Source organism: Erpetoichthys calabaricus, chromosome 6 (genome assembly GCF_900747795.2).
Source record: "Erpetoichthys calabaricus chromosome 6, fErpCal1.3, whole genome shotgun sequence".
Taxonomy (NCBI): Eukaryota; Metazoa; Chordata; class Cladistia; order Polypteriformes; family Polypteridae; genus Erpetoichthys; species Erpetoichthys calabaricus.
The window spans coordinates 134243434-134260537 of record NC_041399.2 but is presented as its reverse complement, the minus strand read 5'-3'; positions in this window follow the sequence as shown (position 1 = coordinate 134260537).

Genomic DNA, 17104 nt, shown 5'->3' with positions numbered 1-17104 from the left:
TGAGGAGACCCTGGAGAAGTGGAGGTATGCTCTAGAGAGGAGTGGAATGAAGGTCAGTAGGAACAAGACAGAATACATGTGTGTAAATGAGAGGGAGGTCAGTGGAATGGTGAGGATGCAAGGAGTAGAGTTGGTGAAGGTGGATGAGTTTAAATACTTGGGATCAACATTACAGAGTGATGGGGATTGTGGAAGACAGGTGAAAAAGAGAGTACAGGCAGGGTGGAATGGGTGGAGAAGAGTGTCAGGAATAATTTGTGACAGACAAGTATCAGCAAGAGTGAAAGGGAAGGTTTACAGGACAGTAGTGAGACCAGCTATGTTATATGGGTTGGAGACGATGGCACTGACCAGAAAGCAGGAGACAGAGCTGGAGGTGGCAGAGTTAAAGATGCTAAGATTTGCACTGGGTGTGACGAAGATGAACAGGATTAGAAATTAGTACATTAGAGGGTCAGTTTAAGTTCGATGGTTGGGAGACAAAGTCAGAGAAGCAAAATTGCGTTGGTTTAAACATGTGCAGAAGAGAGATGCTGAGTATATTGGGAAAAGGATGCTAAGGATAGAGCTGCCAGGGAAGAGGAAACGAGGAAGGCCTAAGCCAGCGGTAACAAAAAAGGGGGTGCGGATGTTGACATATGTGGCTTAATTTTGCTATTCATGCGGAAATTTTAAACTTGTAGCAGTGTATCTGCAGCAAAAAATATAGGAATAAATTTTATTAGGGTTTCAAAAAAACGTTAGGGGGGCGCAATTAAAACTGTTATGAAAACTCGGGTCGCAAATACTTAAAGGTTGAGAAATGCTGGCCTAAGTGAAGGTTTATGGATGTGGTGAGAGAGGCCATGCAGATGATGGGTGTAACAGAACAAGATGCAGAGGACAGAAAGATATGGAAGAAGATGATCCGCTGTGGCAACCCCTAAGGGCAGCAGCCAAAAGAAGAAGGTTGACATATGACTTTGAAGGTCCATTTTCAGCAGTCCATCCCTTCAGTGTCTTAACTGTCAACTCCCTAAGCTTTACCCTTAGTTTTAAGGGAATTGGTTATTGTAGAAACATTTGTAGTTACAATAGCACAGCTGAAAACTGTGATTCTGCTTAATTGGATTGCATGGTGTTGGCATTCCTGCAGTTCAGTTCTGGTTCAAAAGCAGCAAAAATGAAACACTTGAAATATCTTTGCTATATTTTCAAATCAATGCATCTTAAAATCTAAAATACCTTCATAAAAAAGTTATTGATTTCTATGAAAAACATGGAAATTTTTGTGTGTTTCCAAACCTTTGACTGCTAATGTGCATCAAGCAAATTTGATTACTTTATGGGTATATAGCCTAGGGCATGATTAAACAAATACATTATAACAGACAGTGCTTATGACACAGCGAATTGATTAAACCAAATTGATTATTTGCGACAGGAAGGAATCAAACTGGGAATCATAAGGACATCCAAAATAAAAACTGAGGATGTGGCAGAGACTCAAAATAAAGAGGCATGGAATCTCTTAAATTGGGGACCCAGTATATTCCATATGGAATATGTCAGTGATAAAGAAAGAACACAAGCCAATGCATTAATGGTACTGCAAATTATACAAATATACTGCTGCAGACAGGCAAAAAATAAACAGACATTGGAAAAGTACTTGGACGGATGCAAAACAGAAACATTCTCCTTCATCACAGACGAGTCACTTAACTAAGGCAAAACAGCCTTTAGTTTGGCCGACTCAAAGGAACTGAAAAACCATTGTCAAAGTGCACAAGTGTTAACAGCTCTTAAAGGACTGATGGGTACCACAGGTCAGGTCATGTTGGGGAGCATGCACTGGTAGAGAATGTTGCCGCACCCACCACGCGAAGAAACAGCTTGGGATCCTGGTTGGCAACCCCTCATCAAGCAGACAAGCGTTTCAGTCCCCAACTCCACAAATGACCATCTATCTATCTATCTAGTCAACATTCCTACGTTTCCTATGAAACTCTTATTGAGTCCAGAGTTCAGGGTTCAGGGGCCTCATGTATAAATGGTGCGTACGCACAAAAATGTTGCGTAAGCCTGTTTCCACACTCACATTGCGATGTATAAAACCTAAACTTGGCATAAAGCCATGCACATTGTCACCATAGCTAAATTCTTGGCATACACAAGTTCTCTGCTCACTTTTGCAAACTGGTGGCACTCAGCGTCAAAGCAGTGATTTTGTTCCTGTGTGGTTTCCCTTTCTTTTTTAGATCCACATCCCTGACGCGGCTTTATCATATACACTAAAATTAACCGCATATTGTTTATTAGTTTAAGGCATCTGATTGTAATTAACCTGTAACAATATAAAGGTCCACGGAATGGCCAAACTATTCCAAATACCATAGCTGCTTTAGCGTTGTTCCTCTCAATGCACCACTCAGACCATTTATCCCACTGTATCTGAGTGTGCAATCTGATCAGAAAGAGAATTATCGGTATACAGCATCAAGCACACGCTGCCACAGCCATGCACACGGTCTATTGAACTGCTCTCAAACAGCAAACACTTCAGAGCCTTTCCTGTATAGACCTCGTGGTGCAGAAACAGATTCATCCCAAGAACTATAAACGCACTCAACCAGTCCATCAAGTGCTCCTTGTAGAACCGTTTGTACTTATTAGTACAATTACCTCACTGTAAACTTGCGATACAGTTATAATATTGCACAACCTGTGCCACTTTATAAAGCGCGTATTTACATATGATGACAATTTCATTTTTAAGATGAAATGCACCAAAATATGTTTATTACATTATACAGATAAAATGTTAGCATAATTTAAATAATCTATATTGTTAATAATTAAACATGTGAGGACACAGTGTCGCAGCGCTAGCAAGTAGCTGGCACCCATTCAGGGATTGTTCCTGCCTCGCACTGTATTCTTGCTGGGACTGGCGCGACCCTGGAAGGACAGATGGATAGAATAATTAAACATGTACTACGAAGATATTTCAATGTTCCTTAAAAGTTTTGAAGAATCGGCGTTCTCAGCTTATAGATGGCTTAACGTCTATTACAGAGCTGATTGTGTGGCGATTGGGTACTTGGAGAAAGAATAGGAAGGACAGGAATTGGGAGTTAGTACATTTGAAAGAGGCAGTACTGCTGCAATAAATTATTTCATCAAAGGTCGCGCACGGCGCAGCAAGCATCTTGTGTGAGGCAGTCTATGGATAGGGCATCAGCTCGTCATTATCACTGCGTCACCATGTTCCTATGTTTAATAACATGCTTTAATTCCTATCATCATGAAAATGATATCAAGTATACTGTACATCTCAGTATTCTAATTATTCAGAGAGCTGTAATATCATGAATGTAATAGATTCTGTGTCCTGTTGGAGGAAGAGAAAGCCCGTTTAAGAAGCACGTAGTGATTCACACACATAGAGCACATAGAAGAACACAGAATACGAAGCATTAAACATGCTACTTTAGTTACATTGGGATCTGAGAACCCCTAGTAAATTAAACATTGATTTTAAGATTATGTTTATGATGTTCTACTTTAATGACAACATAAACTACGAAATTAAAGTGTGTCCCTATTTTTTTTTCTTTTCTCTGTACCCTAATAAGCTTTCATATGATACTCAGATGATGGGCTACGAATCGCCTTTTCATGGCGGCTTTGACATCTGACAACTTCTTTTTTATTTCGGGCACTGTGCGACTTTGTGAACTTGAGCTTTCGAGTTTCTCTGACACTCTATGTCACTTGATCAACTTCCTTTTGTTGTTTATACCACTGTTTAAACCAACAAATATTACGTTTTTCCTTGCCTCACTTGGTATTTACTGAAATTCTATTTCTAATTCTATTTCTAATTCTATTTTCCCCCGTGCTTTTGCCATTGCCTTTTCACAGAACGCTGAGCTTAAGGGCTATTTATATTGATTTGCATATTCAAAGAGGCGTAATTCTGGGAGGAGTTGGGGCAGGACAGTAGGCGCGTGCATGTGCATTACTTTTCACGCTGACCAGGATTTATGGAGCGGAAGAATGTGGAAGTTGGAGTTCACATAGATTTATGCATCTGGATTTTTTTGTGCATACGCACATTTCCACTTTTGTCCTTACGCCATGTTTTAGTGTTAATTCTACGCACAGTGTTTTGCATGAGGCGCCTGGTCTTTACAGTAATAAACAAAAAACAAGACGAAATCAAAATAGTGCCACCCCATGCAAAGTCATGCCTCAATATAAAGAGTCTCATTTTATTTTTCTTACTTTTAGCCCAAAAATCAAAAAGCAAAAATTTTTATTTTTACATTTCTTATTTTTTGTATTTTAAACAATTTCTTAGAGGAGCATCACCCCTTTCTACCTTCATCTGAGAAAGCACCAGCAAAACATTGCTGTCTGCTCCAAACTGGTTTTTAATCCAAAATAATACCACAAACAGTTACAGTATATACAGCAAAACCCACTTTATCAAAGTAATGTTTTAACGATGTCTGTCCAATGACAACCTGAGAAGCAGAACCTATAACAATAAACCCAAATAAAAAGAAGCAAACTAAAACTCTTGCAGTACACCTGCAAACTCAACAAGTGCAATTATCCAGTCATTTTCTTAATTACAGGGATGCTGGAACCTATCTCAGGGACAAGGAAAGGCAGTCCATCCCATGGTGAACACACACATAGGTCAATTTAAAAATGTAATTTCACCTAACTAGCATGTCTTTGGACTGAACACAGGGACACCATGCAAACTCCATGCAGGGAGAAACTGGAATGTGAACTCCAGCTCCCTAGTTGTGAGGCAGCAACCCTACCACTGCACCAACCTGACATCTAAGGCATAAAATTAATGACCTCAACCATAACATTTATAGAAGCACTTCACTAAAATGTACATTTACTCTAATAACTTCAGGATTAAATGTGAAGATTTCATAATAGAAAATGAAACTATTAAACATAATTTACCTGATCTAAGATTGAAACACACATTGCAAAAGCCAACAGCAAATATGAATATGTACATTTGAGAGACAGTCTATTAAACATATACAGTGCAACAAACAAACCCCAACCAAAACACAGAAAACACCAAATAAATGTGCAACACAAAAAAGTGCATGCAATCTCAGTTTAAGCCAGGGATCCTGATTCATTAATTAATATTATTTATTTTAATACTGTTATTTGTTTCTGTTATTTGTATAATTAAATATTCTCAGTCAATTTTGATTTATTTGTCTATTATTTAGTTTCTCTGCTGGTTATTTTGTTCCCTGATGTTTGTGCCTGGATCCCCAAGAGATTGTGTCACCATTACCTCACTGCAAGGAGCAGCCCCCAGCCTGTAAAGGCAGGGTGGGAAAGTGAGTTCTTCACAGTTTATTTGAATGCACTTTGAGAAAATGAGTTTTGTATTGTAAGCATAGCCCTTATTTCCATTTTCTTGCTTTGCTGGAAATCTTTCGATTTTTGTACTGGAACTTGGTCACTGCGGATTTCCTTTTTGAAGATGAGGTACAAATGAAGTGAAATATTAATAACTTTTTAGATCAATATAAGCTTTTACTTAAGGCTATTCAAATTGACAGTAACCCCAGATCTCCAGTTTATGATAGTTTATTGAGTCACCTATTTCTTTATTTTTTTGCTGACTCTTTTGAACCACCAGTCCCAAGATATGCTGTTTCTATTGTTGACCCACTATTAATTATCTATCACTATTTTAGTTAAGCTACCGACTCCTATTTTTGCTGCCTCTATTTTTTCCGAGCCATCCACACCACTATTTTATGCACTGTCTTTTGACACACAAAGTCTGGTTTATACTTCAGTCTTTTTTTGAATCACACACCTGTTGTTGCAAAAATGGTTAACAATTCACCTACTCTTATTTCAGTTGATGCATCTTTTGATCTCCCATCTTCAGTCGCTTACTGTGCAGAATTAAATGAACTGCCTACGTCTGCATCTGATGTTCAACCTGATCTTGCAGCAACTGTTTTTGTTGCCCAATATGAATCTCATGTATCTAATGAAGAAAATGCCTCTGAATGTTAACTATTGTTTTATTGTGGGGAGACTTTTGTGGACATCTTTCTTTAAAACATGAAATTGCATTTAATTATTTCCTGTTGACTGCAAGTTATAGGTTACAACTCTGTCACTAGTCCAATTTTTCTATTCATACACCTTTACTATTCCTTCATTATGTTCCATGTGTTTTGTGGGTGGTCCACAAGAGAAGGGGCCTCCTGCCAATTACTGCCACGAACTGCCATCCACCCTATAAATCCAGAGGATCTTCATTTTGATTGGGCTAGGGAGTTTTTTTTTGGTAAGTTTCTATGTTTTATCTACGTTTTGTACTTGTGAATTATTGAATTTTTTGACATAATGCTCTGTTTCTGATTTCATCTTGGGATTTTGCATTGGAAGTTGTTAGCTTTGGATTGCCTTGTGTCTCAGGCAATTCCGTTTTGCATTTGTGATCCATGGAGCTTCATGGTAAATCCTTACCATGAAGAATACATCTTTTAATTTATGAAGATTCAGTACTTGCCCTTTTTTACTAGCTGGGTTTAGTGGTTATATCCCCCTCTAGTGAGTATTTTTTGAAATGCTTTTCCAACTGATTGAGATTTATGTGTTTTGGGGCTCTTAGTTTGTGACAGATATGGCTTTTAATACCCTACAACCTGAATCATTCTATAGTTCTGAAAGCAGATGAAGATAATCTTAGTAAGCAGAGGCTCATAATCTTAGTAGTTGCACAAAGTCTATGGTCAGGTGATTATTCCTCTTCAGCTCTTTCTGGTCACTTCTCACTTTAACTAGATCATCTTCTGGTCTAATCATCTTTCTTTGTAATCCGGTTGACTGTCTGACTTTTTATTGCCCTCTTATCACAATGCTCTAAAACCTGTCTCTCATCCTCCAAGCTTTCTTACTGATGGAAGAGGGAGTACTCATTCCCAAACTCATCCTGTCCCTTCCATGATTTCTTCCTAGGTTTAGAATTCATAAAATCTACAGTTTCCCTTTCTCTGATATGCATATCTCCTACAACTAAATTCACACTTCTGGCATCACAGATAGAATATCAAAGCAGCAGTGGTGCATTTAGCAAGTCACTTGTAAAGTATGTCTGAATTGGCAGCTGCGCACCTCCCACCAGAATCTCCTACAAACTTGGAGGTGGGGGGTTAAGTAAACATCAAAGAAACATAAAACATGTCTTAGACCAGTGGTTCCCAAACTTGGTCCTAGGGACACCCTGTGGCTGCAAGTTTTTGTTCCCATCAGATACACATTTGGTCAGTCAGTCAGTCATTTTCCAACCCGCTATATCTTAACACAAGGTCACGGGGGTCTGCTGGAGCCAATCCCAGCCAACACAGGGCACAAGGCAGGAACAATTCCCGTTCAGGGTGCCAGCCCACCGCAGGACACACACACATACACACACACACCAATCACACACTAGGGACAATTTAGGATCACCGATGCACCTAACCTGCATGTCTTTGGACTGTGGAAGGAAAACGGAGCACCTGGAGGAAACCCACACAGACACAGGGAGAACATGCAAACTCCATGCAGGGAGGACCCAGGAAGCGAACCCAGGTCTCCTTACTGCAAGGCAGCAGCGCTACCACTATGCCACCATGCCGCCATATCAGATACACAATAAGTGATAATAATTGAGAATAACTTATATTATTTAGTTAGCTGGTATTTTTTTCTTTTAATAATACTAATAACCATAATAATAATTCATTTTATTTATATATATTTCCAATGCTCAGGGCACTTAGAGGAAAGTGTTGTTAACCAGGAGGAGCAGCAGCAACATACATGAGCCAGCATCCCCTCCCTGAGCAGATTATCTTTTTTCTGTTATCTTATTCCACATTTAGAAAAGCACAGAAGTATGATTTTTACCTAATAAGACATTCAGAAATATGTCTATTTTTTGCTATAGCTTTAAATGTTTAACTCTTTTTTGTTGTTTTCCTATTATTTTTCCCTTAGTTTGTTTAGCCTGCTCCCTTCATTGTATCCTAATAGTAACAATTAAAAACAAGCAAAGTAGACACTTGTGCAAACAACACTAAATATTGAAAGGCTGCAACTGCTTCAGTGTCAAACCCACTAATTACTCAATAATGGAAAAACAGAATGGAAATCAGGATGAACATAAATAAAAAGTAAAAAAAAAATCCACATATAACTGCTTAATTTTTATTAAAACGTATTAACACACATACTTTTGTAATTTCTTAATTTACCACAAAACACAGAAACTAGGAAATAACATCTCACTTAATTAGGCTAGGAGTGCAACTAAAAACAGAAGTTAGTTTTGGTCTTGTCCGTTACGGGAGATGGATGTCTGAATCGAAGCTCCGTTAGCAGCTGTATTATCATAGTATTTCCCTCTACTTACCCTTTGCCTGTTTTCTCAAGGGTAAGTATACTCATCAAGTTTGTTATCGGGTTGGTCTACTGTTGCACTTTAAGATGAGCACACACATACATAGCTATACGCATACACACAGACCCTAACTACAACAGTGCCCCATGAATGACACACAAACGCTGATTAACCTCTAGCACTTTAAACCACACAAGTGTTTTAGGAATAACACAGCCTGTCACTCAGCACTTCAAGAGACTTACTTATTATCGGCACGAACAACATGCAATGTTTTAATGATATCTCTGACCTAAATATTACTTTTGGTCTACAAGAATATATTTAAACATACAAAGACTCAGCACTCTTGACTATAGGCCATTTATCAGCCAAGAATACCTTCTTTACGTACTGTTCCCTACTATTGAGTGGAGCTCCCACTCTCAGCCCTAATAAACTTTGCAGCACAGAGGTAATGGGAAATCTCTGGCTTCACTAGGTGCTCAAAGAAATCTAACTTATTATTTCAATCACTATATAGACATTAAGACAAAGCATAGAAAGTTAAAAGCAGCATGGTATTTATTACAAGAATAATAATAATACCACTGGAACAAAGAATAATAGAAAATAGGTACTGATAGGAAAGTTTGGATATATATAGTCATTAGAAGAAGCTTACGAAAAAAAGTAGAGATGACAAGGATGAATGTCCCAGGGCAGTATTTGATTTAGCAATCGACGTTCATGAAAATGCTGTTAACTGACGATCGGATGGAAACTGGTCATACGTGTCTTTGTTTTCTTCTCTGATGTCGCTCTTCCATCGTCACTGTTTCTCTTCTTCTGATGTTGCTTTCAAATGAGGCATATTTATTATAAAGTTTCATACCATGGTTTTACAACACATGAGTTTTGCATGCACCTCATTGACTGGCTGTCAATATGATGGATGCATTTTGCTCAAACTCTTTAATCTATCTATTCCCAGACTGTAAACCAAATTGTTGTCCCAGATGTCCATCCATAAAGTAATCAATATCCTGAGGCATCGGCTCAGTCTTCCTTTCCCAGGCTGTAAAACCATTTTAGCACTATGCTCTGAACAACTGTTATAAAAGTGAGGTGTAAGGGAAGAGGATATGCCTTTTTATTATAATGCCTATACAAGTGTCCTACATCTGAATTCATCTTGTTGGGATTGAGCAAAATATAACAATAAAAATATATAGAATAATTTGTAGATTTTATACACCATAACAGCAGCTGTGTTATTTTTCTTTTATTTCTCATTATCCCAAGGTATCCTGTACCTACCCAACCCGAGGAGTTTCCATTACAGTATATGCAAGTATATATAAACATGAGCGGCAAGAAAGGGGCTCAGAAAGAAACGAAATCTAAAGCTATATCCAAGCCTAGACACACTGTAAAAAAAAAACCGTAAATTTTACGGTAAAAAACTGGCAGCTGCAGTCGCCAGGAATTTACCGTAAAAATTACATTGGAAATGTTTTTTGAAAAACCGTAAATTTTACGGTAAAAAACTGGCAGCTGCAGTTGCCAGGAATTTACCGTAAAAATTACATTGGAAATGTTTTTTGAATAACGGTACAGATTTATGTGGACCGTAAATTTTATGATGAAAAAATGAGATTTTAACAAAATTTTTATGTTAAAATAATCAGCCTTGCATTACAAATTACAGTATAATCTGTTCTGAGCTATATATTGTACTGCAAAAGCATGCAATATTAATATCACTTTCTTGTAAAGATAACAGTAATTCTTTATGAATTTTAGTAATATTAATATAATATAGTAATAGTATATATTATATTGTTATATTATAATATAGTAATAAATGATCAATTTGCAAAATTATTAGTTTGTCTAATAAAGTTCTGAGTTAGGTCTTGCAAATTACAATATAATCTCAATTGAGCTGTATGTTCTTATAAAAAACAGCTACAGAATTCTTTCATTAAGAAAAACAGTACAATGCTCTATGAATTACAGTAATATTTTATTGATTTGCAAATTTTACAGCAAAAGATGGTTTACAAAATATCTGTGATTGTAAGTCACCAAACCCAGCCCCGCTTTGGACTGGCATGAGGTATACCTGTGTTATTGGCACATTCTCAATCATTCTTACAGTAGATGCTGCGGCTGTGTTCATGTGATGTGTTTCAGTCAACTTGTCATATGGGTTGAACACATATATTCTTGTAATATCTTTAATCTTTATGCCCACCATATTACACTGGAAGTACTTTAGTATGAAAACACAAAAGTGTGGTCATTTTGATTTTGTCCCCTCTATCAAATTTTTTTCTCCCATCTAACTTTTTTCACTCTCATATCACTTAACAGGCTTTGTGGTTTACTGAAATAATAATTTAAAAAAAAAAAACTATTTAAAAAAACAATGTTTACATTTTCTGAACTGAAACATTAATTTAAATGACAATTACAATGTTCTTTAAATGTAAAATTACACAAAGAGAGAAAAAATAACAAATATGTCAACATGTCAGTTTCAGTCATTTTACAGCACGTCTGGTCTTTAAGGCACATTCAATGTGTGGCAGTCTCTCACAACTGGAACTGGCCAGTGATGTCATTGACCAAGATGATAAGGCACCTGATGTAAACAAACAAACAAAAAAAAAGTTATAATTTAACAGTATACATATAATTTAAGATAGTTTTCCAGAAGACAACTGCACCTAGATTATATTAATTAATGATATTCATTTGAAGCCAACACATTTTTAATAACAATACGTGTTCACTAATAATCTTAAGAACTCCTTTTGTTTGAATTCACCCAAGTCTCTATGTTACACTCTTATACACATATAGGACCTCACACAAAAAAGCTTGAATGTAACAGTTTTAAATATCTCTTTGTGTTAATATGACGGAAATAACTTGCTTTTAAGGTACAGTATATGCAGCACTTAACAGAAAAATTCAAGTAAATATTTAGATCTCATAAATAATCCTGGTAACAACTAAACTCAATTTGATACAATGGGGTGTGAGTGTGTAAGTCTGAAATATTTCCTACAGTATGCCTCATCTATTGAGATGCTATGTGTGATTTTAATTCTCAATTATCCAGGTTAATTATAAATATACAGATTTTCCTAGTATTTGCCTTTGTGTATGTACAAAATAATTTGTAGTCACAAATTTGTGAATAAGCCCCAGTTTTCACCCAACAGTCTTTAAAAGGGGGTAGTAATACATTGTACTTACACCTATTTCCATTCAAAATTTGCAAGGTCAGAAATTAATGTGCATACTCTGGGGTTCACAGACGGACGTTTTTTCTTTTTTGACTCCACTTTGGTCCCTTTCTCAGGATTAATACCAAAGAAGCACCTTGTAAGACAATAAAAAACTAGGTTAGGTGTGGCACAAAATCCAATTCAAACAACCTTACTTCAGCTTAGAACTGGGGTTATAAAACTTCACAGATCACATCTTTTCAATCTTTTAGTATTTTATGTTTTTAGCAAAGATGTTTAAAATTTACCTTTGTAGAAACTCAAGGCTTGACGCCAATTCCACTGGATAATGAATGTTAAAACAGTAGAAGCTTCCAAACATCATACAAAGGGCAGCGACGAAGGTGGTAATGCAGTCGTTTACGATGTGTTGATCTATGCTCAGCATAAATATCTTGGCGGCATAACAGGAAGTTCCTATGTAAAAAAAAATACACAAAAATAATGTATATGTTGATACAAATCTTCAAATACAGTTTACCCATGTAATAGAAAAATAAAATGGATAACAATTAAAAAGGCCTCTTTATCCAATAAGAGAAGACATAAGACATTAAATTTTGGACAAACTTGATATATTTGGTTAAATTTTCCAGCTAAACTACAATACTGTTTTTTGTAGTTGCTTTTTACTAAGTGCAAAATAGTAAATCCCATCCCACAAAAGAGACACAGCCTCAACTGCAATAAATAAATTGTAACGCACCACCAACAATAATGCAGGGTGTAACAGGAAGCTGCTCCAGTGTGACTTCTTTAGCAAGGCATGTTTCTTCTGTTAAATGAAACATTTTATCCTCAGGTTCACCAAAATATGCAAGCAGAAGCAGCACCATGTCTTTGATGTCTTCTGAGACACCACCATTCTGTCCTCTGGAAATCTGCACCTGTATGAAAGCCTGTTGAACTCGCTGGTTCTTCATACTAACGTCTTTCAGGAAGTCTAGGAGTCTTCTTCCTATTTTTTCAACACTGTTGAGAAAGGTATCCTTCAATGGAATGCCCGTAAGTTCCTCAAAGTGAACAGCCATGCCAACTTCCTGAAACAACAATGGCCAGTCCTCAAAGAGTTTAACCACAGCAGTGCCCCTGTTAATGTCCTTTCTCTGTGAATAGTATGTTGAACGTATATCTGTTTGTAACTCTTTGGCATTCAGATTTCGTTCCTCGTGCATTCTCTTCATTTTTTGCTGTGTCACTGTTTGACTTTCTGCTGTTTCAGTTAGTGGCATGTATTGCAATTCCCACTGGATACACCCATATGTGTCTTGAACTTTAGCTCTGGCTTCAGGAGGAACTTCATCTGTATCACATTCATCAGAGGGAGGATCCTGCCTCTTCATTTTTGGAACAGTTGGTCTCTTCACATTCTCAATTCGAGCCTGAAGTTGTTTTACCAAGGAATGGTATCCAGTGCCAATAATATCACCCTCAATTATGTCCTGCAGGGAAATTGGATATTTTGCAATCATTGCCTTTGCAATGTCAGTTGTGCTCTTCTTGCTTGGAGATGGGCACACCTTCATCATCTCCTTAACTACAATCCTTATCATTTCCCGTCTTAATCTTGGAGTTGGCCTTTTTCCTCTTTCTAAATCCTGGACCAAAGCTTCAGGTAGCTTTAGCCACGGTATTTTGAAACTGTCGGTCCAATTTGGGTTACCAACAGAAAAGCCAGGCCTAGGACAAGGAGAAGAACTGGTGGATGTACCTGGCGAGGAAAAGACTGTCTGACCTGCAGATGCTTCACTGCTTTGCTCTGTGGGCAAACAAATAAAACAAAAGTAGAGGTCATTAAATGACATATACATCTACCACCTGCATTTTATAACATATAACACATTATTATCAGTCTTAGCCCTCCGTTCACACCACTTACTATAACCAATTAAATGGTTACTAAGACCTATTGACTCTTTCGGAATAGGCTAATTTCAAGGTAATTATTTACATTACATTACTTACTTTTCTGTGCCCAAGAGTTCACTAATTTCCTTGCTTGGACAGACTTCAGTAAAGGCAGAAGGTCAGTTTCTTGGACATAATGGAGGTCACTAGGACTTTCGACCCCAAGGGAATTCAAGGTGTCCTCAAGTGAATTCTTAAGGGAAACTGGTAGGTCTGGTAACACTTGAGTTATAGCACATTGTAAGCTGTTTGGAACTGGCTCCATAGTAGCTATTGAAGAGAGGTAAAGAAAGATTTGATAGTGCGGTATTTTGTCACTTCTTTCATGACAAAAGATGAGACAGTCACAAAGAATTTATGAAATGCAAGATTCACCGCACTTCAGTAAAAAGCAGGATCTTTGCTGGTCACTGGTGCAAACACATATACACAAACTGCCACCCAGAATTTCTGCCTACTCTTGACGACATCTCTTTGTAAATATATTTCTTAGACTATCACTCTGCTTTTTTGAACACAACTGTTTTATGTCGAGGATTTTTGCTTTTGACTGCCCCTTGCTACATTCCTGAAGGGGGAGAAAGAGGTAGCTACCCACAATCCAACCATTAAAAGCTGAAACTGTCTTTAATGAGCAACATTTGAATCAAGCAAGTAACACGTATGAGCTGGTATGGAACCTTATTAACTTCTGGGTTAAACTGTCATTCAGCTAATAATTTAAAGTATAGTTCAACCCAAAATGAAACATTTGCCATTATCTTCATACCCTCCTGCTGTGACTGGTTCTTTTCTTTAAGAATGAAAAAACAAACAAATAAATAAACTTGCCCTTTACTTTTTCTAAAAAAGAAAAGCAGATGTTACAGCTGTAAGTACATAATGGCATACATTCATTTTGGGCTGAATAATCCCTTTAAGGCTTCTCACCTGGCTAATAAACTTAACTTATTTACATTATACATTCAAAAACTTAGTTCTCTATGAATCAGGTTCCATAACCCTGGGCTGAAGAACACAGTAGAGTGGTGTTCCGTAATGTAGCAATACACCACCAATGCCTCAAAAATTTGTTTTATGACAGTATGCCGTGCTTCAATGGGATCACCTTGCATCCACTCATCATGTAACACTGTAACGGATAGTAGTAGATCAAATCATCAATATTCAAGCAACGCATCATTTGACCCAGACTTCTCACAGTATACAAATGGAGCTTTGGCAGGAATTCAGCCACAAACACCTTTGTCAAAAGATAAACATCAGAGTCATTTTTGACAAAAATGACCACAAGTTCACCAAACTCCAAAACGTCATCATTCCTGATGATTATAAACTGACCCTTCTTGTAAACCGTTCCTTTAAACTGCATATTCACTGAAACCTTTGTATTTGACTTTGTAAATTCAAATGGTCTAACTGCACTTTTTACAGATTCAGCATAAACCTCAGAGTAAAATGGAGAGGAATGTTTTACTTCCAAAACTGGGGGAAACAAGGATCCAGCAGAAAGATAGGCCTGAAATATTTCATGCCTCTCAGCGAGTGTAAGACACAGATTTTTAAAGTTTTTCAAATGTTGAGCGTTTCTTTTAAAATAACTGTGCTTACTTTCAAATCGCATTGTCCACAATCTAATAAGAGGCCCAAATTTCAAAATCAATCCAGGGTAGTGTCTCAGATAATGATGTTTTGGCTTCAATTTAATATCTGGAAACAACATTTTTCTGGATTCCACATACTCCTGAATCAAAACATCTAAGTATGCAATCTGAGATACTGAGATTTTAGGAGCACAAATGAGATCGACTATATCCTTAAGCTGAAGTGTCACTTGCCAGACATTGTCTTCAGGCTCAGCAATTAAATCACCAATTAAAACTGGCAAGAGCCTTAGAAAAACCCAGTTCTGAATGGCTTGACCCGTAAGCCTGTAACCTTGTGAACTAACTTCACATGGCTTTGTGAGGGCATCAGAACCACTATATTCAAACTGAGAAATGCGTCTGTTCAAAACTAAGTATGTAAACCATTTTTTCTTCTTTATAAAGTACCTCAAGTACAAACAGATATCATAAGAGAGGATGCCTTCAAAAATGTCATGACCAAGACAGGGTGGAAGACCAGGCTGGCAAACATTGTAATGCTTTAAAGAATTGAAGACTGATTTGAATTTTACCCCTTGAACTTCAGATTTCTCATCTTGCAATAAATCAGTGGCAGAATTGTGACTCTCAATGGTTCTCTGTGGCCCAGTTACATTGGGGTCATCGTGAAATTCAGTTCGGGTAATTAAACAGTATCTGCAAAAGTACTCTGACTGACTGAAATTCTCAGTAAACCCCCCTATACAATGAGAGCCCAGATTATCCCCAACAATACAATACACAGTCCCATTAATAACTGCATCTTCAGAAACAGCAATGCCATTTTCTTCTAAGTCTCTCAAATCGAACACCAAGTCAGAAAAAACCTTACCATGGCCAAAATCTTTAAAGTCCTTCTCTCTACATAGCAACACAAGCTTCATGTTATCTACACTGGATCGAAAATGAGGGGGTAAATTAACAAGAGAGAGATACATGGCTAGCACTTTATGCTTCTTTCTTGCAGATCCCAATGGATTCACCACTTCAAATGCGTCTTGATACAAGATTAATTTTGCACATGAAGGATAATCCTGGAAAAACCTGTTGGATTTAAATATCTTGCCATCACTGATATCACAGAAGACATCTGTGGAAGGGTCTTTCTGAGATACTGTTTCATTCCAGAGCTCTGAATCTAGCAAAGATTTCAGTGTTTCTTTCACTGGAACATAATATGCAAATCTCTCTTTTCTGTTCTCGTCTCTTCCTAGATACACTTTCTTAGGTTCTATGTAGTTAAATAGTTTCTTAAATGACTGCGTTCTCGAAAGTGATGTTCTCATAGACCCTGAATGGCATGATATGAATAAGTCACTTTGTTTTACTGTATCTAATATTTTTGTAACAACTTCATCTGATAACGAAAGGTCAGCATTAAGCAATGAATTTAATTTACATGGTCTATAGGTCTCTCCTAACTCGTGTATGTTCTGCATCTCTTCCACAATATTCTGAATTGTTGATACTGGTAAAATAAACTGCCCTTGAAGTTTCATGTAAAATAGACATATGTTTCTAAGATACAAATCTGTAAAATTTTCTGATACCTCCATTTCTGTGTCTTCTAAATATGGCTCACTTGCACTTACCAAAAAACCTGTTGAGTCAGCTTCAGTTATGCTACTGCATGGCACTTGAGACTGCAAAGGTTTATATGCATCACTGACATGACCAACTGAGCAACGTCTGTGCTTTCTAGACATGTGTGCACTAAATGATGATTTAACAGTAAAAACACCTTTACAACCTTTAATTGGACATTTTACAGTCTGGCCTCCAACAACATGCTCTTTAAGATGTGCCAGAAGATCCGGTAAATGATG